This window comes from Phacochoerus africanus, chromosome 15, assembly GCF_016906955.1.
Source record: "Phacochoerus africanus isolate WHEZ1 chromosome 15, ROS_Pafr_v1, whole genome shotgun sequence".
Lineage (NCBI taxonomy): Eukaryota > Metazoa > Chordata > Mammalia > Artiodactyla > Suidae > Phacochoerus > Phacochoerus africanus.
Genome location: NC_062558.1, coordinates 118,055,086 through 118,081,533, shown reverse-complemented (window position 1 = coordinate 118,081,533; position 26,448 = coordinate 118,055,086). Strand labels below are relative to the sequence as shown.

Here is a 26,448-nt window from a genome sequence, read left to right as displayed (position 1 = left end):
ATCCAATAAAAGAAGCTAGAAAAAGGCTTGTGAAATTTTGCAGACAAGCAAACCTTAGTAAGAAGAGAAAGTTGACTCAGTAAGGCCAGGGTAAGAGTGGGAAAAAATGGGCAAATACTAAGTTTGGACTGAGTAAGGAAAGAAGTCTCAGATATTTCTTAGAAGTAGGAGGAAATTTCACAGCACAGGAGTTTAAAGAATAAAAGATGAATATGGAAGGAGAATTTAAAGAAGTTTGTAATGGTCCATGGGTAGGATCTTATGTGAGGAGTTTGGGAATGTTCTTCAAATGTTCTTGGTTATTAAGCCAATGCTTGTTTGATGGGGCTAGAGCACAGACTGGTCCTGAAGAAAGCTTATATATTTCAGTTACACAGGGTTCTTTCTAATTTATGATGTGCTGACTACAGCTGACCCTTGAATAACATGGTTTGAACTGTATGGGTCCATTTATATGCAGATTTTTTTCTGTTTTTATTTTTTAATTAAAGTATAGTTGATTTACAACATTGTGACGATTTCTGCTGTACCAGCAAAGTGACTCAGTCATATGTAGATATACATTCTTTTTTAAATATTTTTTTCATTATGGTCTCTCCCAGGAGATTGGATATAGTTCCCTGGGCTATACAGTAGGACATTATTGTGTATCCATTCTAAATGTAATAATTTGCATCTATTAACTCCAAACTCCCAGTGCATCCCATTCCTTCCCCACACCCCCTTGTCAACCACAAGTCTATTCTCTATGTCTGTGAGTCATGTAGATAGGTTCATTTGTGCCATATTTTAGATTCCACATGTAAGTGTCATCATATGGTATTTATCCTTCTCTGACTTACCTCACTTAGTATGATAATCTCTAATAACATCTATGTTGCTGCAGATGGCATCATTCCTTTCTTTTTATGGCTGAATAGTATTCCACTGTGTATATGTACCACATCTTTTTAATCCATTCGTCTGTCAGTAGGCATTTACGTTGTTTCCATGTCTTGGCTCTTGTGTATAGTGCTGCTATGAACATAGGGCGTATGTAGATTTTTTTTTTCAATAATAAATAACACTATGCAATCTGTGGTTGGTCGAATCCTCAGATGCACAAGCACAGATGTGGAACCACAAATGTGGAGGAACTGCATGTATAGAGGGCTGACTGTAAGTTAAATGCTAATTTTTGACTGCAAGGATAGTTGGGGCCTCTGACTCTAGGTTGTTCCCGGGTCAACCCTGTGTCTCTTTTCTAAAGCCCTACCCATTTTCCATTTGCAAAGTCCATAGTTCTTCGAGGAAACTTGGCATAATATCTCAGTGATTTGGAGTATCATCTAAATTCTATAAGGTATTGACTATTTATGTTTGTTTACTTATAATTTATATATATGTATTACATATCATAATAATATAATATTATCTATAGTATTTAATATGTAAATTATTAGAGTTAAAAAACTGGATCCTCAGCCATAATAAATTATTAATAATAAGTTAATATAATAAATAATAAATATTTACTTAATTTCAAAATCATGTATTTTATAGCTTTATTCCTCTCATGCTTGGTCCAGAAAATTTTTTCTTCTATTTAGTCTTTATGGCCTGTGGGAATTTGTAACTTCTATCAATATCTGAAATGGATTAAAATAATTACATTTCTGTGTGTTTTTATAATTAAACCAACTTTATTTTCTAAGTCTTGTTTCATTGCACACAACACATTGCAACTTTGTATTTATACCTCTCAAAGCTATTAGATTCTTGAGAGTAAGGGCTTGTGTTATATCCTGGTACACAGCCACAGAGCCTGGTCCCTGTTAGAGACTCCACAAGGTGAATGAATGAATGAATGGATTTCGGTCTAATTAAGAATATCCTATATGTATAAAAAAGACTTGCAGGAAATTTTACATTTGTTTCCCTTCAATTAAAAAAAAAAAAAAAAAGCTGCGTTATAATGCAAGTAACAGGGCTTAGGGCCAGAATACCTAGATTCAAATTCTAATTGGTTTTGAATAGGTCACTTAAGTTCTCTCAACAACTTTCTTCAAGTACAGGTAATATTTCCTATTGTACCTGGTTGTAATGAAGATCTAATCAGATTATAACCCTGAAATATATAATGGATGTACAAAGAGGTGATTAAGGCCTGTTTCTTCAGTCTGAATGAATAAATTATTCACCAATGTCAAGAAAAGATGAAAGAATCTCCAAAAAAGATAGAGTCAGTGCCAAGAAGTAATACCTGCCCAACATCAGGTTGCTTAACACTGGAAAAGGCCACTGAGTAGAATTGTGAAATTCCACTTATTATGAAGACATTTTCTTATTCTTAAATAATAGGAAAAGACTGAATGACCTTTGGAGGGACTGACCCACCATATATTTGATGACTCATGAAAGAAAATACAATTTGTAGATAAATCAGGAAAACCTGCTTTTCCACTGTGCCAGAGATAAAGCAGAAGTTTGGAAATGTCAAATCTAAGTAAAAGCTCTTTATTGCTTTGGTCAATTCAAAGGACACCCTCATTCTTAATCTTTTAAAATTAAATGCATCCTTTATGCAATATGCATACATTGAGGAGTGTTGGCGAGATGGAGTTTTAATTTTTACCAATTCAATTTAAATGCAAATGTTAACCACTCACATGATGCTACTGTGTACATAATTAAGCATCATTATATACTACATGAATCATTTAGAAACCTCTAGAGAGCCATTCTACTATGTAAAACATGTATTATACTGACAAGCAGGCAAATGACGTGTACTTCTATCCTCATTAATGCTCCTTTTAAATTATAGGTCAACTGATTATGGGACAACCTATGAGAAGCTGAATGATAAAGTTGGATTGAAAACAATTTTAAGCTATCTCTACGTGTGTCCTACCAACAAGCGTAAGGTAAGAAATGTACATTCAGCATGCTGTTTATTCATGGTATGACTTATGTGTTGGCTGGCTAACCTCTCTGAGCCACCTAAAACTCCATTAGAGTTAAACTTGAAGAGATATAAAGAAGAGTTGATGGATGTGAAGGTGGTAAAATGTCTGACACATAATAATTTTCAGATCAGCAGCTGTGAATGTAGGAGGGAGAGGGGTAGGTATATCATTACCGTTTCCAAAAGGCAGCTCTGGGGATGTCTTGTTGAGTGGATGTTCCAGACTCTCATGAGGACTGTGGCCAATCAGAGATACGAATCAGAATGAGCTTTGACAAAGCAGAAGAAGATATGGGGTTTTCCTGAGATGTCCCCTTGTTTTCCCTTGACACGAAGTAAATATATTGGCTACAGTTGAAGTGAATGCTCTCTCCTATAGCAGGTTGGAAGTTTCATTGCTAAAATATATTCAGCCTGCACACAAATGTCAAGTTGGAGACAATGCTGGAAGAAACCTTGGAGGTCATCATACAGCACACGCAAACTTTACGGATGAGAAAACTAAGGTCAAAGAAAGGAAATGTTTTGTTCCCATCACAGAGTTATGGGCACATTGGGACGAGAATTTAGGTTCCTTGATTGGTAGTCATATTGGTTCCATTACATTATACTGCCTCTATGAAAAAGGTTTGTCTCTTCCTCAGAGAAAGTTGGTATTTTCTTGGGGAGAAAATGTTTGCTTTTAAATGAGAAAGACCTATCTGTTTCAGGAGGAAACTGGTGCAACATTCATCCTTTGGTTTTAAAAACTTGCACTATCAAATTCTGAATTCTGAAGCATAATTTCTAGGTATTATGTGAGTTCTATGAATAGATAACAGTATCAATCAGGAACTATAAAAGTGCTATTTAGTAATGTGTCCTAAGCCATATTTTGTTTGGGTGATGGCACTGATTCTTAGGTTCTCAATTCAGATCTGTCAGTAGGTACCACTGGTGACCTTGGGTAGGTGCTGTGTTATGTTATCTGGCCCATGGAATTAATACATTTTTGAACACTCATACTCAAATCTGGCTATACATCTAAAGCATTGAGAGTCTCAGAATGTTCAAACAGTGGCCCCAACCATGTTGCTCTGACATGGGACTCAGAGACCTATATCTTGAGCAAACTCCCAGATGCTTATGGCATGTATCTAGGATTAAGAACCATTTAGGTAGAGCATAATGCTTCTTCTGGCTCTAAACATTTCAAATTTTGGGGTTGGAGTGGCATAGTTTACCATTGTACCTAGACTCTGTAGTCAGATGGCTTGAGTAAAAACCCAGCTAAACCAATTAATAAGTGTATAACTGTGGCAATTTACTTTCATATCTAGGCACAGTATCATCAAATTTATTTTTTTCACAATTTTTTAATTTTATAATGATTTTTATTTTTTTCCATTATAGCTAGTTTACAGTGTTCTGTCAATTTCCTACTGTACAGCAAGGTGACCCAGTCACACATACATGTATATTATTTTTTCTCACATTATCATGCTCCATATAAATGACTAGATGTAGTTCCCAGTGCTATACAGCAGGATCTCATTGCTTATCCATTCCAAAGGCAATAGTTTGCATCTATTAACCCCAAATTCCCAGTCCATCCCACTCCTTCCCCCTCCCCCTTGGCAACCACAAGTCTGTTCTCCAAGTCCATGATCACTTCATTCCCCTTTTCTCATCTTCCTTCTCCTCCTCCTTGTAGCTATTGGAAGTAATAGCAATGATTGTCCTTTACAAATAGCAGTGTTCAGTAGAACTTTCTGCAGTGATAGAAATGTTCCTCTCAGCTGTCCATTACTATGGACACTGAACACTTGAGGCTTTTGAGTATTTAAAGTATAGCTAGTGTGACTGAGGAAGTGGATTTTCCATTTCACTTAATTTTAATTAATTTGAATGTAAGTAGCCACATGTGGCTGCTGGCCACAGTATTGGACAGCATGTTCAATAATTTCAACCTTACAAATTTAGAGATTTCCCTTGGACATTCCTGACTTCCTCTTACTGGCTGATGACTGGTCCATCATCAACAATAACATCTCAACAAATTTGATCTTCTGTATACAGTCCTAAATTGAGGAGCTGAATTTATATCCTTTGCTTTTATAACTTGATTTAGTTATGTTTGTTGGTTTTGAATCAATTCTTATAATCTCTATTGATTTTTCCTCTAGTTCACATTTTTAATAAATTTCATTTTACAATCCACAAACCGTAGGCACCATAGAATATAAAAAGAAATAAGCCAGATTTCCTCCCTTAAAGATCCTGTATTGCAGTAATCGGTGCACTCAGATGTTTTGTAATTGAGAGCTCTGATTCTCCGTCCACCTAGCAGGTGACTTGGGGTGAGTCATTTACATTTTCCTATTTGTCACATGATATAGGCAAAAATGAGGGGATTTCCAGCTGAAGATACCTTAGAATTATTTTTATGTAGTGGTAATCTCTGTTTTATTGGTGCCATTAGAAAAAAAAAGTGATATTTAAAGGTACGATGTCAAATGTTAAATGTGAGCCTAGGCTTTTCTACAGCAGGAGAATATCTGGTGGTGACCTGAAGGCTCTGAGAGGAGCAGCACTTAAAGAATGAGACTTTCAAGTCCAGGTGTAGAGCGAAAGATTGGAAGGAAAGGATAGATGGAATACAGAAAGGAGCCCAGCCATCAAATGTGCTCATATTGATACATCAGTATCAATCATTCTGTATACTTAATCTCTAGTTATCTGTAGGACTGTAAAAAGGACATGAGGCCATGTGAATGTAGCTAAAATTAAGACTTGGCTGATCCTTTTTCCAGAGAAAATGTTACTGTTGCCAGTGACTATGAGAACAGCCTTCTCTGTGCAGGTTACCTTCCAGAAGCAGAGGTGAGCCTGAGCTGTTTAAATCACCATGTTTATGGGTGAACCAAAGAGAAAGGATCTTTTCCTCTATAGATAAATGAGGGCTTCAGGGTCACTTTCTGAGATGCTGATAGATTTAAGAATATTGGAGGACGATGAAGGTCTTTACAATGGTGCAAAAATCAATAAAGTTGACATAGCAGTATATTTGTGTTCAGTTTTTCTACTTATGAGGTGAATTTATCACCATGAAATATGCCCCCCCCCGACACAAAGGGACATACTTGAACCAAAGAGATAGTACCTGCACAACATTTTAAAGTGTGAATATATTTCCCCCAATCAATGAGAGTTTATGTTTTAAAAAAAGAGAAGAAGAAGAAGAAAAGAATTATCAGGCTCTATTAATTATTCAGGACAAAGGCATTCAGAATTGCTGCAACTCTCCTAGGACTTCTGCTTCCTCCTGTGAGAAGGCAGCCTTCTTTAAAGGGTTGGATTAATTCTTTTAGGTCTCCGGGGGGGGGGGTCCTGTCTAGCAAGTTCACATCTTTTGTACCAGATACTTTTCTCTCTTCTTCACATCAGTGAGGGTAACTGGAATAAAACCAACAGGGGGGTAACTATCTTGAGTTCTCAGAAACCTGTTTTGCCTTTGCGTTCTTCTTGCTATTTTTAGTTGCTTTGTAAGGACCAGTGCAGTTCTTCAATCAACATGCCTCCAACAGCGGGCATCATGCCCTGGCTTTGCAAGCAGCTTGTTAGGGGCATTACAGGGCTCAGCATCCAGAACAAAACAGGCACTTATTTACAGTTTAAATTGATGATCCTCCATTGGCAGTTTCTCTGTAAGCCTGCTGTAAATGACAGCAGCTTTCCTTGGATGTGTTGGTTATAATAAAAACTGAAATCTTATCCTAGGTGAGTCTAGGAATTTTTTTTTAAATTTTTTGTCTTTTTAGGGCTGTACCCATGTCATGTGGAAGTTCTCAAGTTAGGGGTTGAATCAGACATATAGCTTCTGGCCTAGGCTACAGCCACAGCAGTGTGGGATCCAAGCCTCACCTGCAACCTACACCACAGCTCATGGCAACACCAGATCCTGATAGAGCGCAGCCAGGGATCAAGCCTGCATCCTCATGGATACTGGTTGGGTTTGTCACTGCTGAACCACAACAGGAACTCCCAGTCTAGGAAATCTTGATTGAGAGATGTAGGAAGCCAACTCCCAGGTATTATCCTAGGTCAACATCTCTCTGTTGAAGGGATCCTGCACCTGGCCTCTGATATATGAGGTTGGCCCCAAAGAACAATGATGAGTGGGTCCTGGCGCCAGAGGAGAGGCAGGCTAGCAATCTGTCACCATACCTCCAAGGGAAAGCAACCCCCCCACCCTACCGGTCATGATAAATCCCAAGGCTCATTAGTTTCAGAGGTGGTTTATTGGCTGCATGCATATATATGATTTAACCTGCACCTGAAATGAGCTTCTGGGATGTAGAGTGTGATGGGAAGAATGAGTACAAATGTATCTAAAAAAAAAAAAAAAAATTCAATGCTGAAATCTCAGTTTTACTCTTAAATTTTCAAAGTGTTTATTTGTTTTCTGTCGATAAAGAAAACTTCTTTATACCCTACATGTATCTACCAGCAGTACCTTTCCCATTACCGCCAGCCAGCCTTAGTGGTTCTCCCTTCACATGCTGTTGTGTAACATCTTGAAGGATTAAAGAATACAAAACCCCAGGTGGAATTCATCAGGGGAGTGAATAAGAAAAAAAGTATTTTTTTTTTAATTCATAACAGCCAATTAATTTAGTTGTTATATCCTGTGCTCTCTGTATGCTGTGCTCCCAGCAAAGAAAAAAAATCCTGAGATTATTTTTTCTTTATATTTCCTGTGCCCCACCCAGATCCCAGTTCCTTCTCCATTCGGTGTTATCATGGCTTAATTAATTTTATTCCTGCTGAGAGAGCATTCCAAGACTTTTATCCTATAAATATAGGACCCAGGCTCCTTGGAACACATTGATTATTCTTATGGGTCTCTTGGTACAGGCCAACAGTAAACACTGTTTTCATTTTCTACAGATGTTTAGGTTTTAATTACTGTACTGTATGTGACACTTTCTAAATAAGCATGTGGTTATTGACTTCTTACCTCTTCTCTTTATATCCTGTGCATGCTTCATTTCTTTGGGCCTTTGTTTGGATGGTCTGTATTATGTATGTGACTTTGGGAGACAGGAAAGAGTGTCCACTGACTTCTCTGAGAAAAAATGGTGGAATCGTGAAATCAGAGCCTAAAAGATGTTGGAGGTTTTCAGTTTCTGCTTTTGGATTTAACCAATATGGAAACTGAGTCCAGAGAATTAATGTCTTGCCTGAGGTTGCATGCAACTGGTGAATGAAAAAGTCTATTCCATAAGCTTCAAATGCCGTTTATTTTATCAAATCAAATCAGTTCCGCTAATGAGATTTTCTCACTTCCCCTGATTTCCCAGGCATCTGTTTCTGTTTTCTAACACTTCTCTCTTACTTTGAATTATAGTTATGTTTGACCCCATGTAATTGTCCCTTTAGAATGCAGGGTTCTGGATGGAATACAGTGCCTTTATCAGCTTGATTGTCTCTAACCAGCAGAGTATAGGGCTTCATTCATGTCCAGCACATGGCTGAGATTTAAATTGAGCATAGGTTGGGTTTGGGACTCCTAGGCTGGAACTTGAAAAGGAAAATACAGTGTGAAATCAGCTTTGACTTTGTTTCTTGTCTCTAATTATAAAATTAATTCTTTCAAGTCAATAAACAAGGAAAGGAAAAAAAAATCCCTATAGGTTATAGTCATTTCTTGGCCCTAATGTATAATTTTATCTTTTCTAGCCACAAAGAGCATATTTAATATTTAAAATGCCAGGACTTTGCATAGCTCTCGCTCAACATTATCTGGCGAGGCCAAGGGGAACTAGTGTTACTGTATAATACATCAAAGGGGGTGCATGACACTTCCCTTGGCAGACAGGCAACACTTACTCATTCTTCCTTAACTCTTTTATCTGTCCCTTTGTACACAAGATCATGACTTGCCTCTAATCTTTTAAAAAAGAGCATATGTTTCATTCATAAGGAAATGCAGTGTGTGAATTCAGAGACCTAGTGGAAGTGGCATTTTCCAAACTTCAGGACAAGTGACTGTGTAGCAAATGCATGCTTATTCTCCTGCACTTAACCTGGGCAATGATGGCTAAAGAGAGGGATCTTCTCCTTTGATCCTTCCTGGGTACAGCTTAGTGTTTATACTATCTCAGTCCATCAAGTTCTGTTCTTTGCTTGCGCATTCAAAGCCGAATCAAATCCAAGAAGGCATGCCATATCTATAATTTTCCCCCCTCTGGGTGACTTTGCAACACTCACCCAAGCCCCCGGGTTTCAAACAAACTACAGAATAAGTGCAAAGTGCTCTGTTTGAAACAGGCGCAGTGTGCCAGGAGCAGTGCCCACTAGCAACTCCCTTCACTCCAGGGTAGCCCTAGGGAGCCCTCTGGAACTCCTGGGCTCCACAGAACACAGTTGAGGGAATAAAAAAGAATGAAAAAATCTCTGATCTAAGCCATTCCACCTCTGTACATGGAACTATAGTTGAAACAGCCATATACCTCATACAATTTGATCTAACTCAAACCACCTTTGATAACATTTATAGATTTAAAAAGCTAATCAAATCACTGTCTTTTTTATTTTAGCACAGTATGTTACAGAGTAGGTACCAGCTGATTTTTATTGAATCTTATCAGGGCCTCTCTAACACTAATGTTAAAAAAAAGAAAAGAAAGGAAGATTCAGAATGTGTCTGGTTTCTCAGCACTCATTAGTTAACTAGTAATTAGCTGTTTTATCTCATGCAGCTTTAAGTATCACTAAGTATTACTTTGTTGCTGCCAGAAAGAAACTTCTTGCATAACTAGCATCACATATTTGTTATTCCTCATTTGTAAGATGGAGTGTCTATCACATATAACAGGCACCTAATACATTAAATATTAAGCATGAATTGCTAATCTAAAAAGAAAGAAGTTATATTTGTATAAGGATCAAGTTTCTATGATGTTGATATCATAATTCAGAGTTTCATTAGCCACATTTATGTGTAACAAAAAAGTGAAAAACAGTAGTTCTCTTGCAGTGTAGTGGGTTAAGGATCTGGTGCTGTCACTGTAGCAGCTTGGGTTGCTGCACAGGTTCCATCTCTGGCCTGGGAACTTCCATATGCCACAGGTGTGGCCAAAAAAAAGAAAGAAAGAAAAACATATAGGTAGCTAGCTAGAGTTCAAGTAGGTAGAATGCTGATAAATAGACCCACAGATCAACCTTTTTTAAGTTTAGGTGATGTTTTCTAGTTGACTTCAGATGATAGTTCCTTCCCAAAGGGGGAAAAATAGAATTCTATCTTTTGGTGTTGTTCCCTTTTAGCAAATGAAGTAATCAAGGTAGAGATAGCCTGAATGAGTCTCAAAATATTATGAAATAAGACTGATCTGCAAACTGCATATTTCTTATACCACTGAGCGGGTCTCAGAAGGAGGTTGCCTCTGTGGCCAGGTGGACGTTCTCAAAAATGAAAGGAAGCCTGTATCAGAGGCTTATCCTTCTTCAAATATGCCTAATAGACTATCTGCTTAACCTTCTATGGGGAGGTCCTTTTTTATTTAGTTATCTATCTCCTTATTCATTTATTTTTGCCTCATCATCTGTCCTTATTAGAAGTCGTGTTCTCTGAAGTCTGGCTGGCCTGATGTTAAATGCCCATCCATTACCCTTTTATGAAGGTCAAATGCATTATTTCAGTTTGGTTCCAAGTTATGCTCTGTTGTGGAAAATGGTCAGAGGTCTTTTCAACATTCTGGTCTGTTTGCTTCCAGCATTACTCCCTGTGGTTTCTCAGAGGTTTCCATCATTCAGTGTTTGACACTCTGTATCTAGAACATTTGTTTCTAGTGAATAGCCATGCTGCTCTCATGATGGATGGAGATGAATGCCCCCTGCTACAGGAAATGTGCCATATTTACTAGGGTGAGGATGTTTCACTCCAGTATATCAGATCCGCCCTGAGCTTTCTCTTGGTGCTGTTAGGAAAAACAGAGTTGATGTCAATGAATCTTGAATAAAATCACTTTTTTTTTTCTTCCCTGGAGAAATTAATACCGTCAGCCTTAGGGGCTAAATTGTTGCCATTTAAACATCCCTTTTTCTGATCTCACCTTTCTCTTGACCAAATCTTCTTTTGATGGCTATTCCCTTTGTTTCTTTCAGCATCCAACTCCCATTTTACTTGGTCCCTAACTACTAACATGTTTCTTGTTCCATAACCCTACAAGTCAACTGCTTAGGATAACTTTTACAAGACAAAATGCCATAGTTTGTAGGCAACAAGATGGGCTTAGATCTCCGTAAGTAACACTGCCTGAGGTTTGATGACAGAGACAGAGCAATCTCTTCTTTGCTCCCTTGAAGCTGTGTGTGCTTGTTGGCTACTAGACTACTTAGTGTCTCTGTAATTGGCAGCCTTTGCCAACCATCGTATGAACATACCTGTAGTGGAGAAAAGGAAGATGTAGATGAATCAAAAAAAAAAAAAAAGAATGGGGAAAAAAACCCACCCTGAATACGCAGTCCATAATCTCCCACAGATTAAGAGAGGAAAAGGTATAGAAGGAAAGATACATGTTAAGCTAAGAGGGAAAATGACAGAGATTACTAAAAAGCATTTAAAGCAACAAAACGGGTGATGAGAAAAAGCTAGTACATAAGGTTGGAGAAAAGGAAAGAATGAAATCATAAATATTTTCAACAGCAGATTAGGAATCTCTTGAGATCTCTCAGAGAGAGGAGGGCTGGCTAATTTACTGGGAACGTATTAAGGCTCTCAGAGGGAGTACGGTCTACCTTTATCTCTCTGTTCTTCCTGAGTGCTTTCAGAGGGAGAAAAGATGTTGATGGCTGTGGCCAAAATTGGTTTTGCCAGCAAGGAAAACACAATGATGACTCAAATGTGGAGGAGAGGCTGGCCTTGATCTAGGCTTCCCAGCTCCCCAGCAGCAGATTCAAATATCATTGCTACTGCCTGCAGTTAATAACATTTTGTCCTTTTAACACTGTCTCACATAGCTACTCCTGTCTCTCTGTGGAATGGCCTTTTCTATTTATATGCACATCTTAGTGTCTGCACATGTCAGGTGCACCAACTCAGCATCTATTGGCAATCACTTGGAGTTACATTTTGTCATTTGAAGCGGTCATTGTGATTTTTTCCTGGTATAATGGTTAAGTTCATGGACCCTGGAGTCAGTCTGCCTGACTCTAATGTCCTGCTAAGCCACGTACTAGGTATATACCCTTAAACAAGGTTTTGTTTTGTTTTGTGTTTTAATTAAAGTATAGTTGATTTACAGCATTGTGGCAACTTATGCTCCACAGCAAAGTTACTCAGTCATATATATATATATATATATATATATATATATATATATATATATATATACACACACACATTCTTTTTAAAAAAATATTATTTTCCATCATAGTCAATCCCAGGAGATTGGATATAGTTCCCTGTGCTATACAGTAGGACTTAATTGCTCTTAGACAAGATTTTATCTATTGATTTGTCTGTTATTAACCACTCTGCGATATAGTTTCCTCATCCGTAACATAAAATATAACTATTTTGTCAATATTAAGAGGTGGTTATAAGAAGAGTTAAAACAAGCCAAGAGGGACAGTGCATGACACATAGTAAGTATTCGATAAATGTTAATCTCATCATTATCATTTTTGTCTGTTTCAAATTGTATGGCCATGCCTTATGCTATCATTTGTCAACTCCACCAAAATTATTAAATGCCTATTTTGTGACAGATCTTTTTAAGAACTAGGAAGTAGAATAGAAATATGAGACATTGTCTTTGCTCTTAAGGATCGCACAGTTTGGCAGAGGAGGTGAATGTTAAAAACACAGTCAACTACAGTGCAGAGGTTGTGTATCATAATAGTTATATACATAGAACTCTATTTGGAGGACTCAGGGAAGGCTTCACAGGGAAGTAAATATTTGTCAAAGGAGAAGGGAAAAAAAAGATGGCATGTGTCTTTCAGTGTATATGTTGTGAGAAACTAGTGTAAACAGACTATGATGCATGAATAATAACATTAATTGATTTGCAAATATTAAATGAATAGGCATATGCCTATTTCAAATATTTCTGCCTCTCTTAACATGCTAATTTTCATTTATATATGACTATACCAATTAATTAGACCAAAATAAAAGTCTTCATGGCCCAATTGAATTACAATTCTAACATAATAACATAATTTTTTCAATTGATATCAATTTCCCTTGTCTTTATAAAGTTAGTAAACAGTCAGTGATGACATTATTAAAATTGAATTAATAAAACCAAATTTTACCTTATTATAGATTTGATATATTCAGAATTTATATTAAGTAACTATTAGACAATACTATTGATGAAAATTGGAGGTGTGATTTTAAGACATCAAAATTGACACATATTTTATTGAATACCCTGGCTTGTGCCTAGTTCTTTATAAGCATATCAGTGAACACACACACACACACACACACACTCTAAGAAAGTGTGAACCATGTATTGCCCTTTGGGGTTTACCTTCCCTGTGCAAGGATGCAATTAAAGAATAGTGCAAGACAGAAAATGATGGATTGCATGGTACAGATGACACAGACTCTAAGAGTTTAGAGAGGACTGTCTGGGATTGTCAGGAAAACAGCACACAAGGGCTTAGATTGATCAATGATGTAGACCAGTATGACACAGGGTCATGACATTCACAACAAAAAAAAATACAATTTAGTGAACCAACATTTATTGAGTGCTAGGTAGTAGAGAGACAAACCAGCATCAGTCAGAGCCCTGTCTGCAAAGAACAGGAGGGAAGGAAAAGGTATGCAGGTCAAGATGAGCATGGGAGTTACATTGGTTACAGGTACTGTACCCTTCATCTTCTGAAATCTTAATAATCTGATAATATATATTGTATGTCCCACTCTTTTGCAACCTAAAAGTGCTCCTTCAAGTGTTCCTTTGACAAATTCTTTAAGCTAATTGTTGATTTGGAAAATATAGTCCTATTAAACTTACTGAACACTTAGGAGAGCACCCAGATCAGGGCAGGAGGAGGTGAATATTGGAGATGACAGGGAAGTGACAAGAATGGAGTGAAACATGGCAATAAGTTCAAGTGGTCAAGGATATCAGAGGGCATGTCTGATGTTTCAGTGACTAGTAGTTCATATTTTTCCTTACTCCTTTCTAAAAGGAGCCCAATTCTTTTGAAAGAACAGCTACGACTTAATAAATGCTGGTGCGTTCTCCTTCAGTAAACCCAAATTTCAGTAGGATGACTGTAGCTTTAGGTGCCAAACCACCCATCCAGCTTGCCTTTAATTATTATAGTGTTTGAATTCCAGAGGAATCCAGGAAAAGAGCAGAACTTGTGCTGGGGAAGAAGACTTTGGATCTCAGGAAGGTGCTTGCCTGATGATGGAAGCAGTCTCTTTTCTTTGGAGTTTAAGTTATGCAGCTTGTGTGTGTGTGCTCACCTCTCAGGCTTCTTGAATACATTCTTTAACCAACAGATTTACATGTTTTCTCAACTGCCTAATGCTGTCTTTGTTCCCCCAGGCTCCAGCCCTTTATGCTTCTCTTTGGAAGTGCATTACTGACATTTACCAACTCCCACAGAGGACTCAGTCAATTACCACCATAGATGCCCATTGTTCCAAGAGAGCTGACCTTTACCCCTAGGCACCAATTAAAATCTATCTGCTTCTTACCCCTGCAGTGCTTGCTGTAATTCTGGCTCAATGCCTGGGTGTGACTGGTGGGATGCTTTCTTCTTAGTTATCTTCTTATTTTTCTTCCCCAAATAATAAAAGTGATCCGCGAATGGAAACATATGTTTTCTCCGGTAGAAAAAGGGGAGACCTCAAGAGTTAATGTGTTTTCCATTCAATCACCTTTTGTGGCAACACAAAAAATGACCCAAGAAATAAAATAATTAGGCAAAAATTGGGACATGGCTTGCAGGTTTATTCCTGGATTCACTTATCAGCAGAGCACACCAATTAATTCATGATGATGATTTGTTGCTAATTGCAAGAGTTCTTCTGCCCCAGGCCTAGCTGGCCTGCTCCTTGAGAGGCTGACAGAGGGACTAAAACCTCAGAGTGCAGAAATAAGGCGTGGAGCCGCTACATGTCAAATTATTTGTGTTACTAACATTGCTAGGATGGTAGCCTTTTAGGTAGTCTTAAAGTCCTTCCTTTAATGGGATTTGCGGTCGAGACATTAGAGCCAGAAGTAGTTTGTCTGATATCATACATGTTCATCATAAGAAGATTACCATCCCTGGCAGAACAGTAGCCTTAAGACTCACTAATTTAGGGAAATGAACTTGATAGTGTATTCTGAGACATGTCATCTCTTTTGTAACTCTTTATTGCTGCTCTTGACTTCCATCCCCCATTTTCTGTCCTAACAGAGGTATGGTGCTGCTGACATTTTAATGAAGTTTGAAGACAAGTTCCACCAGTTATTTTAATAGAAATGGCCTTACATAAACACAGTGGCCCAGGAACAAGTCTCTTCATAGTCACATTGAGACAAGAAGTCCCGATTTGCTAAAAGTAAATGGAGCTTGAAATTTGCCTTTCACTGTTTAGTTTAAAATTCCAGATCTAAGCAAGTTAAAGTTGGACGGAAAGCACTGTCCTCTTCTTGTAGAAACAGCCTTTCCTCCCACCTTCTTTTCCCTGCATGGTTAGTGCGAACAACCAGACTGAGAAAATGCAATTAATTCTTTGATCTGCAGAGGAAACAGTTCCTGCAGTTATATTCTCCTCCCCCATGTCCTCCTGCCTTTACTGTTTGAAATTGTGTAGATTTGTGCAGATTATCCTTGTGTAGGAAGGCTTAAAATTTCCCACGAGCCACAACACTTCACTTGTGCTCCCCCATGGGTCCAGGTACAGCCTAGTAGTGTAACTTGGTGAGTGTGAATCATCTGGAGACCCATGTCAGCATCCCATTTTCCAGCAACCAATCGGAACTGGCTCAGCTCATCTGTTTGATCATCAGAAGATGATCAAACTCTAACTCTTTGGCTCCATTTATTACACATACAGAGCTGTGCCCATGGTTCATTATGTTCCTCCCATACAGATCCAACTCGGGGGAATTACAAAGAACTCTGAAATAAATATGTGGGAAGAGTGCTGTTGAAATTGGATGTTACCTGTACACACTTGCTTAGTTTATGTCTTCTTCCTTCTTTACTTCCATCTCTCTTTCCTTCCTTCTTTCCTTCCCAAAGCTCATTTATATGAAAAATGGAGTAACAAGACCAACTTATATATTTAAAACCGAATATATTTTCAAAGTAATTTTATGTGTGTTTAAGTGCATAAACATCTTATCCTTATAAAAACTCTGTGAGATGGGTAGGAGAGGTTATGAGCTTTTATACCTGAGACCTAGTTAGTGGCTGATGGACTTGAATTAGTAGCCAATCTTTGCATTTCTGGTCTATGTTCCTTCTTAGTTTACTGTTTTCCAAACATTGCTCCAGTTTTCTTGTCTGGCATGGTTGCTTTTTACTAGAGTTCTTGAGGCTAAGTGTTGGATTCCTCTATAGACCTTTAATAAATTTCATGCTTTAAATATGAATTACATAATCTCAGATAAAATGCAAAGCACAGAGAAAATGTAAAGGCAAACCATATGTCACATTTTAAGTCAGCTTGTATAAAATCATCCAGCCCTCTGTTTAACATTTCTTGATAACAGCCTTGACAGCTTTACAGGATAAGCCTGATGTCTTTAAAAATCTGAAAAAGACTGCATGTAGAGAGTCCCAAGGCAACCTCATTTTAACCCCAGGACCCAGTACTGGTACCCTGGAAAAATGTAGTCAACACCTGCTAATTAAAAAAGGGGGGGGGATAAATTGATGAACGAATAAATGAATAAATAAAAGAAAGTTTGGGAATATTTTTTTATCCTCAGTATTTCTAAGATTAGAGCTGCCAACAACAGGATGGATTTGCTCTGGCAGGAGGATGGGCATTGACCGTCATAATGCTTTTTGCCTCTGTCATGACATGCCTGTAATTGGCACTGTCCCTTGCCCTGCCTCTGAGCTTCCCTGGGGCCCAGTAGGCTGCCTCTGTTTACTCACAATATGTATTTGTCTACTCTGGCTTGTTATTTTCCACTGGATGGAATGCAGGTCAGAAGTGCACCCATCCTACCATCACACCTATGACCAGTGCCCTGAAGAGCAAGATAACTGGCCAGTATTTGATACAGGATCTTGTAGAGGTAGACTCAGTTGTCCAAAGTGATGCTGCTTGGAGAAATTACTGCTGAGAAATGTCCCTTCTGTCACCACATGCATACACTGCCATGTACTTGTTCTTTCCCTGGTATAGCTTTATCCATGGGCTCTGATTGGACCTTGTGACTCCATCATTGCCTTTAATCTTGGAGATGCTGTACCATCATTGGAGCTCTAGGCACCCACTTTTTCCTCAGGACCTGCTATTCCCTTTTTGTTCCTTAGAGAAGAGATCCTCATCTTTTAAGCAATTTCCACTATATCATCAGTGGGAAAAAAATTACTCTTCTAAGATTGGACACATGTTTCCTAGTGAATTAACCTTTTGCACCCCCTCCCCGATGTTTTTTTTTCTTTCTTTTTTTTTTGTACAACATATGAATCAAAGAGATAATTAAAACTATAAGATATATATATATATATATATATATATATATATATATATATATATATATATATAAAAGGAAGTATTAGAAAGGAGATTGTTTAAACTGGACCTAAGTTGGAACTAGAGACCTCCTTTTACTTCTAAAATTAAATAGTGTTTGAAGTAACCTAGACTCAAACTTTTCGGAAACATAGCAAAAAAACAATGGTTCATGCTTCTCAAGTGAATAATTGTAATAAACTCTGAGCAGTAAGATGTGCACATGTGAAATGTACTGAGAACATTCCCACACATGATGATAGCTGATGCGGAAACAAAACAAAACTCTGAAATCAGGATAAATGCCATAAACACCATCTTAATATTGAGAAAACTAAGTCTCAGAGAATGAGTTGACCACACTGTGTGGCTTATACCTGCACAAGGACTTGGCAACAAGGAAATCTTCCTAAGCTTCTTGGCTACATTCACCTTCCCTATGTATTAACTAAAGAGTATAATTTCCCTAGGGCCACAGTTATTTCTTCCAGTGGTGCATAGGAGATGCTAGCTTCTGCTCAATGAAGCAAGCAGTAACAGTAATTCTGTTTTTTAGCCATTTATAGAAGAGTGCTATAGCTTGAATGTTGATATCTTTGGATTTCTCTCTCTCTGTGAAAATACTTAGACATATATCTATCTGCCTTTCAGAGATTTGTGGAATGAAGTGGCCAAATTAGTACTGAGGTTCCTAGACCTCAGCATATGTAAGAATCATCTAGAAAGTTTGTTAAGAATGTAGATTCTGAGGTCCTGTTTTACTCAGAAATTCTGGGTCAGAAGCTCTGAGAATCTGCATTTTAACCACCTACAGAAATGAGCTGTGTTAACTGTAAGGTAGCCTTTTTCAAGGAGTCTTTTGGTTTCATATTTCTTTATAAAAATAAGTAGATAAAGTTCTTGATAGTGGTGACAAAAGTATAAAATATGTGTTTGGAGCCAGCTGCCCTCTACTGGACAACAGAAAATTTGATGTAAATTTAGACCATTTTTCTCCATTTGTCTCTTTGACATTAAAACTGAGTTCATTATTTCCCTTGCAGAAAGATAGCTGTGTTATGCATTTGACCACTAGATGGGATAAAAGTATAGAGTACACCAACACATTCAGGGCATCTTTGAGATTTAGGGAGGTGGAGAAGCCACCACTTTTAGGAGTGGATTAGGAAGGAGGGTGCAGGCTGCTTGGTACCCTTTAATTCTTCCACCAAGGAATGAAGTAGGGGCTAGAATTAATCATTTATAGAGCTGCCTGCTACCTATGTGACTCTGCAGAGGTGTGGGAGGATGCTTTTACAATGTTTTCAAAGATATTTGATAATCTCAGGGAGGGGGGCTTCTTGAAATTTTATTTTTTGAGAGTTCCACTCCATTATTCTGGGAGTCCACTTTCATTCCTGTGCACAAGTGGCTCTGTCTTGGTTTGAAACACAGGTGCCCACATAGCTTTATTAGATGCAAACTGCTGTTCAGAGATTCCCATGAGAGGGAACATGAAAAAAATGCAGGTTATTTTTTTTTGAAACAGAGTTGGGAATAAAGTCTAATGTGTGTTATGGTCTGGAACATGAGTAAAGAGAGGGGTTATCTTGCTTTGAGTTTGGACCAATGAAAGGGTAATTTTAAGGAAGCATGGATGTGTAAGTGTTCACCTATTACTGAACTTAACCTTCTCCACCTTCCAAAAGAGAGAAAGAGGGCAGTGAACATGGCTACTTTTTACTTCATGTCTATGCAAGTTCCCCTTCACCACCCACAAACACTAGATAAGAGAAATTAAAACAAAACAACAAAAAAGGAAGAGTTCCTGTGTGACTCAGTGGGTTAAGGAGCTGGCATTGTCATTCTAGTAACTCTAGATGCTGCTGTGGTGCAGGTTTGACCCCTGGCCCAGGAACTTCCCCATGCCACAGGTGTGCCCCCACCCCTGCAAAAAAGGAAGAAAATGACTCCAATTTGAAAAGAGACAGACATGAATGCTCAGAGAGGGTTCTCTCACTTTAATCGAGGAGGGCCAGGTGTTCAGATCAGTCTACCAAACAGATTCTGGAAATTTGTTCACTGTGAAGGGAAGTTTATGAAGGCTAAAAGATGAATGGAAGAATAAACGGATTGTATACCACCAGATGCTCCTTTTCCAGCCCCTTCCTCTGCCCCAGCATCACCAAAGCTTAGCTGTCACTCACCTGCATTTTCCAGTTTGAATGTCCTGTCTTTCCAGTTCCCACAGTGACGAGTGGAACTGAACAGGGCTGACGGAGGGCTCCTGGCCAGATGAGAGGGGCTTCTTGGGAGACCATTGCAGATTGGACCCTGCTGCCTTCACTAAAAGGCAGCTTGGCTGCAGAGCCTCTCAGACAAGAAAAGAGTGAGTTCCTCCAAGCCTGACACCTTCTGTCCCTGTGCCAAGGCCAAATTCAAACTTCATTTCTGATGTCCAGGAACTTAGAGGAGCCTTTTTGTCTGGGAGGTTTTTACTTTTGTTTTTATGTTTTTGTTTTTAAAGGACTGTATACCTGTAAGGCTGAACCCCCCCCTCCCCTGCCGCCAAAAAAAAAAGTCAAGAAAGAAAAGGAGAAAGTGATGCTTTGGCTACCAAAAAAAAAAAAAAAAAATCTGTCAGAAAGGAATCTGAGTCTGATGACTTGGCTCAAATCCCACATCTTGTTTTCTTTACAACTGGCAGTAAAATGGACAACTGCTTCAAAACTCTCTCAGCTTTTCTCTGAACAAGTTCAATATCCTTTTTATTTCCTTTTGCTCTTATGGTTTAGCTCTAAAGTAGGAAAACAAGAGGCAGTGTAACCACTATCTGTGGCAGCAGAAAAGGTGCTGGAAGCATCAGGGGATGTGTTAACTTTGTCCTCCCTGCATTTGGGTGAATGCTGAAGAGTGGTTGGTTAGGAGTATGGCTCCTAGAAGCAGCCAGCCTCTACCAAAATCCCACTTGAATCACAGCCCCCACCCGAATCCCAGCCTCAGTGGCACCAGTGTGAGTGCTTGAGGATGTACTCCTCTGTGCTGTAATATGGACAAGGGATGTGGTGAACAGGAAATGAAACAAGACACACTGTACCCCTGCAACTAATGTAATATAAATCAACTTGACTTCAATAGACAGAAAAAAGGAAACAACATACACAAAGCACATGGTGAATATCCTTGAGTATTTACTGTGTACTAGACACAAATTCAAGGTACCAGAGTTTTTTCTTTGGTAAACTCAAAATCTGTTGGACATTTTATTCTGATGTGTCCTTTGCAGGGAATCTCCAAGTGCAATTGCAAGGTAGGAGATGTCCCTCCTTCTGGAAGATCATTTACACCTGCAGGAAGCTGTTGCTGAAGGGGGAAGTTGGTCCTGTTTTAGGCAAGTGTGACTAGTGGGATTGGTCTTGGAGAAAGTGGAACCCAGAAGGGTTTGAGCCATTTGTTCTGAGAGGTTTATCAGGTGGTTTTATTTCAGAACCAGTGGTAGAATCCCATTCATCTCATTCCATCTGGAAAGTGGAGAAAATACTAATTCTCCTGTCTCTAGGGGTTATTAAGAGTACAGCACAGTCATATATGAAAAGATATTGTGATATTTGAAAAATGAGGTTCACATGTACAAGATCATGTTTTTAGATTTATTTCCAAGACAACTTTTTGGAAAAAATGTGACCATGGAGAAGAAGGGTAAGCTTTACATGGAAGAAGACATTAGATGAGATATGGAGAAATGTGTGTATGGGGGAAAAAGAAGTAGGAATCAGATTCTTGGAGGATTACACCTTGTGGTCTTTTTTTTTTTTTTCTTGGTTTGCAAAATTGTAAAAGGGAAGTGCCAACTATGGTGCAGAGGGACTTTCAAGAAGAAAACGACAATCCTGGACTAGGATGAAGGCAGAGGAGCCTTCTCATTTTAGTCACCACCCTTGTTAACAAAAGATGTTATTTATCACTTTACCTTAAATATACTCTTTTTAAATTTTATTTTATTTTTATTAGAGTATAGTTGATTTGCAGTGTTGTGTCAATCTCTGCTGTACAGCATAGCGACCCAGTCATGCATATACTGGTCATGCATCGATACATTCCTTTTCTCGTATTATTTTCCATTATGTTGTATCTCAAGAGACTGAACAAGATATAGTTCCCTGTGCTGTATAGTAGGACCTCATTGCTTATCCATTCTAAATGTAAAAGTTTGCATCTACCGACCCAAAACTCCCCATCCATACCACACCCTCCTCCTTCCCATATATCCAGACAAAACTATAACTAAATATGCTTTTGCTTTATGTACATGTAAAACCACATAGTTCAGGGAACCACTATTATTTCTTCATCTGTGAATAGGGATAAGAAGATGTATCCTGTTAGCTCTCTATATGCTGGCAAGGACCAGGAAACGACAAACACAAAGAGATGCATACCGATTAAGTTGAATTAAATAATCTATAACTGCATTAATACCATGATGAGGAAACTTGAAAGAGTGTGTGATTGATCCCTACAGGACAGGCTTTCGAAGGAGTCTTTGGAAGGAAAAGTTTTGAGCTGGACCTTGGAAAATAGGAAGTCTTCAAGAATGCTTTGACATTGTAAGCTGATGGGAGAATCACTGCAGATGATGCAGGAGACTGTGGTGATTGGGCTCACTGTACATATTCTGCAAATAACTTAGTTCCAGAAACTATTTTGATTCAAAAGTAGTTAGAACTCAGCAGCTGGTCTCCTATTGGCAGAGGAACCCAAGAAGACAGCATGGGAAATGCTTTTGTCACAAACTGCCTGGTGGAATCCAATTACTTGGAATGGCATCTGGCCAGGGCAGTTGCTGTTAATATCACTACCCTTGCAGAAAGTTTCCAGGGAGTCTTAATGACTCCAAGTGGTCAGGTTTTATATATCAGTGAAAAGCCTGCAAAGCCACAGCCAGAAATGCCCAGCCAAGAGAAATCGCTATTCTTGTATAGATCTGCAAACTCAACATCTGAGCCCAGAGGGGAGGGGCAAGCAATAGGGCCTTCAGGCTTTTGAGGTAGAGATGGCAACCGAGTCCCCACGCTTAGTCGATGAGGCAGTTTATTATATCATGCCTTAAGTGCCCTTCAAATGGAGGTTTGCGTTTTCAAAAGGGACAGATTCTTATTCACTGTTGTGGTTTGGTCTCTATCCAGACACAAACATTAGGAAAAGAAAGGTTTTGTGTGTGTGTGTGTATCCAGTCACAAACATTAGGAAAAGAAAGGTTTTGTGTGTGTGTATCCAGTCCTACATCTTTCTTTCTTTCTTTTTTTTTTTGTCTTTTTGTTGTTGTTGTTGTTGTTATTGTTGTTGTTGTTTGTTGTTGCTATTTCTTGGGCCGCTCCCACGGCATATGGAGGTTCCCAGGCTAGGGGTTGAATGGGAGCTGTAGCCACCGGCCTACGCCAGAGCCACAGCAACGCGGGATCCGAGCCGCGTCTGCAACCTACACCACAGCTCACGGCAACGCTGGATCGTTAACCCACTGAGCAAGGGCAGGGACGGAACCCGCAACCTCATGGTTCCTAGTCGGATTCGTTAACCACTGCGCCACGACGGGAACTCCCAGTCCTACATCTTTCTAATAGATGGAATCCCTCTCTTCTTTGCCTCTTTCCTTCCTACCTTCTTTCTCCAAAGCAGATCATGTTAGCAAAAAAAAAAAAAACTTTTGATAGTGTTGTTGACCTACATTACAGTACAAGCTCAGCAGCTACAGAAGTAATCAGATGAGAAAGAAAGGGAAAGCTTGTTGGGTTCCCCTGAGTTAATCTCATTGTGCTCAATTTCCAAGAGAAAGATGGTAAACATATGTGCTTTTCTCCTATGTCTTTATTGATATTCTGTTCAGGACTATGAAAATTAAAATACAGTGTCTCAGCTCCACTTTTAGCATGATAGTAAGTGGGTGGGACAGGATGTTGAAAAGAGCCAAGCAATTATGCATTTGTCATGGGTAATAGGGAAGGTGGAGATTGCTTCTTTATTTAAAAGGCTTCGTCTCCCATCAGATGGGCTCTATTCCCACAGGACTTTGCTTGCTGTATAATTTGTAGTTTCAGTATTGTCCTGAATACCCAAGTGTAGAGGTTGCTCCATCAAACACTGTTTTCTCTATGTCCTTTAGATTATTGTGATATGCAAATATATGTGTATATATGAGAAAAAAAAGAAACTAATAAATGTCATACCCAAATGCCGCATGGACATACAAGTCAGTTCTCTAATGGCAGATTCAGCATTGGGACCTCTGATTGACAAGCCAGTCAAAGGGCTATGTGGCCTTGGGCAAACTGTCTGATCTTCTTGGCCTGTGGGAATAAAATAGTTAGCATTTTAGGATTTTTTTTTCATCACTTAAAATGTTTATTTTGTACTTATTGGAAGAGTTATTTTAGATTCATTAGGCAGACATTTTAATCATAGTTCTCTTATGCATCCATAAAAGAAAATATGAAATCACTTGATACGTCTAAGATGTCTTCACATTGAGAGTCCAGCTCTTTTTTTTTCCCAGTCATACATGTATACATTCTTTTTCTCATATTACCCTCCATCATATTCCATTACAAGTGACTAGATATAGTTACCTGTGCTATGCAGCAGGATCTCATTGCTTATCTACTCCAAATACAAGGTTGTATATATTAACCTCAAAATCCCAGTCTATCCCACACCCTCCCCATTCCCCCAGCAACCACAAGTCTGTTCTCCAAGTCTGTGAGTTTCTTTTCTGTGGAAAGGTTCATTTGTGCCATATATTAGACTCTAGATGTAAGTGATATCATAATGGCATTTTTCTTTCTCTTTCTAGCTTACTTCACTCAGTATGAGAGTCTCTAGTTCCATCCATATTGCTGCAAATGGCATTATTTTGTTCTTTTTTATGGCTGAGTAGTATTCCATTGTGTATATGTACCACATCTTCTTAATCCATTCATCATTGATGGACATTTAGATTGCTTCCATGTCTTGGCTATTGTGAATAGTGCTGAATGAACATAGGGGTGCATGTATCTTTTTCAATGAAAGTTTTGTCCCGATACATGCCCAAGAGTGGGATTTCTGGGTCATGTGGTAGTTCTATATTTAGTTTTCTGAGGTACCTCCACACCGTTTTCCACATTGGTTGTACCAATTTACATTCCCACAAACAGTCTAGGAGGGTACCTATTTCTCCACATCCTCTCCAGCATTTGTTATTTGTTGACTTGTTAGTAATGGCCATTCTGACAGGTGTGAGGTGGTATCTCTTAGTAGTTTTGATTTGCATTTCTCTAATAATTACTGATGTTGAACATTTTTTCATGTGTTTGTTGGCCATCTGTATATCTTCTTTGGCGAAATGTCTATTAAAATCTTTTGCCCATTTTTCAATTGAGTTGTTTTTTTTATTGCTGTTGAGTTCTATTAAGTTGCTTGTATATTCTAGAGATTAAGCCCTTGTCAGTTGCATCATTTGAAATTACTTTCTCCCATTCTGTAGTTTGTCTTTTTTTTTTTTTTTAGTGGTTCCCTTTGCTGTGCAAAAGTTTGTCAGTTTGATTAGGTCCCATTGGTTTATTTTTGCTTTTATTTCTGTTGCCTTGGGAGACTGACCTAAGAAAACATTTGTAAGAATGTTTTGCCTATGTTCTCTTCTAGGAATATGATGGTGTCTTGTCTTATGTTTAAGTCTTTAAGCCACTTTGAGTTTATTTTTGTGTGTGGTGTCAGGGTGTGTTTGAGTTTCACTGATTTACATGTGGCTGTCCAGTTTTCCCAGCACCAGTTGCTGAAAAGATGGCATATGGAGGTTCCCAGGCTAGGGGTCAAATCGGAGCTGCAGCCGCCAGCCTACGCCAGAGCCAGAGCAACTTGGGATCCAAGCCACGTCTATGACCTACACCACAGCTCATGGCAACGCTGGATCCTTAACCCACTGAGCAAGGCCAGGGATTGAACCCACAACCTCATGGTTCCTAGTCAGATTCATTAACCACTGAGCCACAATGGGAACTCCTGAAAAGATTTTTTTAAATGAGATAAATGGACAGTATCCTTAAGATCTCACATAAATGCCAAGGGGCCCTTACTAATTAACATATTCTAATTTCTTTGATACCTGCTGCAATCTTCTCTCTTTACCTGATCTTTACTTCATAAAACTATGTAGTAGTTTGCAGCTGCTGGCTTTCAGTCTGGGGGCTCTGAAGGTAATAGATCCCAAGTCTTACCTCTTCGAGGAATAAGTTAATCCTTTAAAATCTCCACTTAGTTCCTTATCATCCTTATGGGCTTTCTGATACTTGTTTGATAACATCCTTTAATCTAACAAATTGATTTGTTATCTCTAAACACCATTTTCATCTAATTTGCAGCTAAGATGTCCATTAGCAAGTGATTGCACTGAATGAACTTAAATGCTGTATATTGAGATAAAATACCTTTTCAAATCTTTTGGGTAGCCTAGGGAGGGATAAATCTTTAGTTTTCAGAAGACAAGGTTAAATATTATGACATCATCAGTGCTGGAGGGTTCCCTTTTCTCCACACCTTCTCCAGCATTTGTTATTTGTGGACTTATTAATGATGGCCATTCTAACTCCTGTGAGGTGGTATCTCATGGTAGTAGTTTTGATTTGCATTTCTCTAACAATCAGGGATGTTGAGCATTTTTTCATGTGCTTGTTGGCCATCTGTATATCTTCTTTGGCGAAATGTCTATTCAGGTCTTTCACCCATTTTTCAAATGGGTTGTTGGCTTTTTGCTGTTGAGCTGTATAAGTTGTTTGTATATTTTAGAGAT

At 38.6% G+C, this 26,448-nt stretch overlaps 1 protein-coding gene across 3 annotated transcripts in view; it reads left to right on the top strand.

Moving 5' to 3' along the window:
* Positions 1-26,448, top strand: part of SORCS1 (sortilin related VPS10 domain containing receptor 1) — a 333,563-nt gene that overhangs the window by 85,328 nt on the left and 221,787 nt on the right. For 2 of the 3 annotated variants that reach the window (XM_047761867.1, XM_047761868.1), the window contains exon 2: positions 2,807-2,906. The gene's annotated coding sequence lies outside the window, so the exon portion shown is untranslated. Of the gene's footprint in view, positions 1-2,806; positions 2,907-26,448 lie in introns of those variants that run through there. The other variant, XM_047761869.1, reaches the window with a different exon arrangement.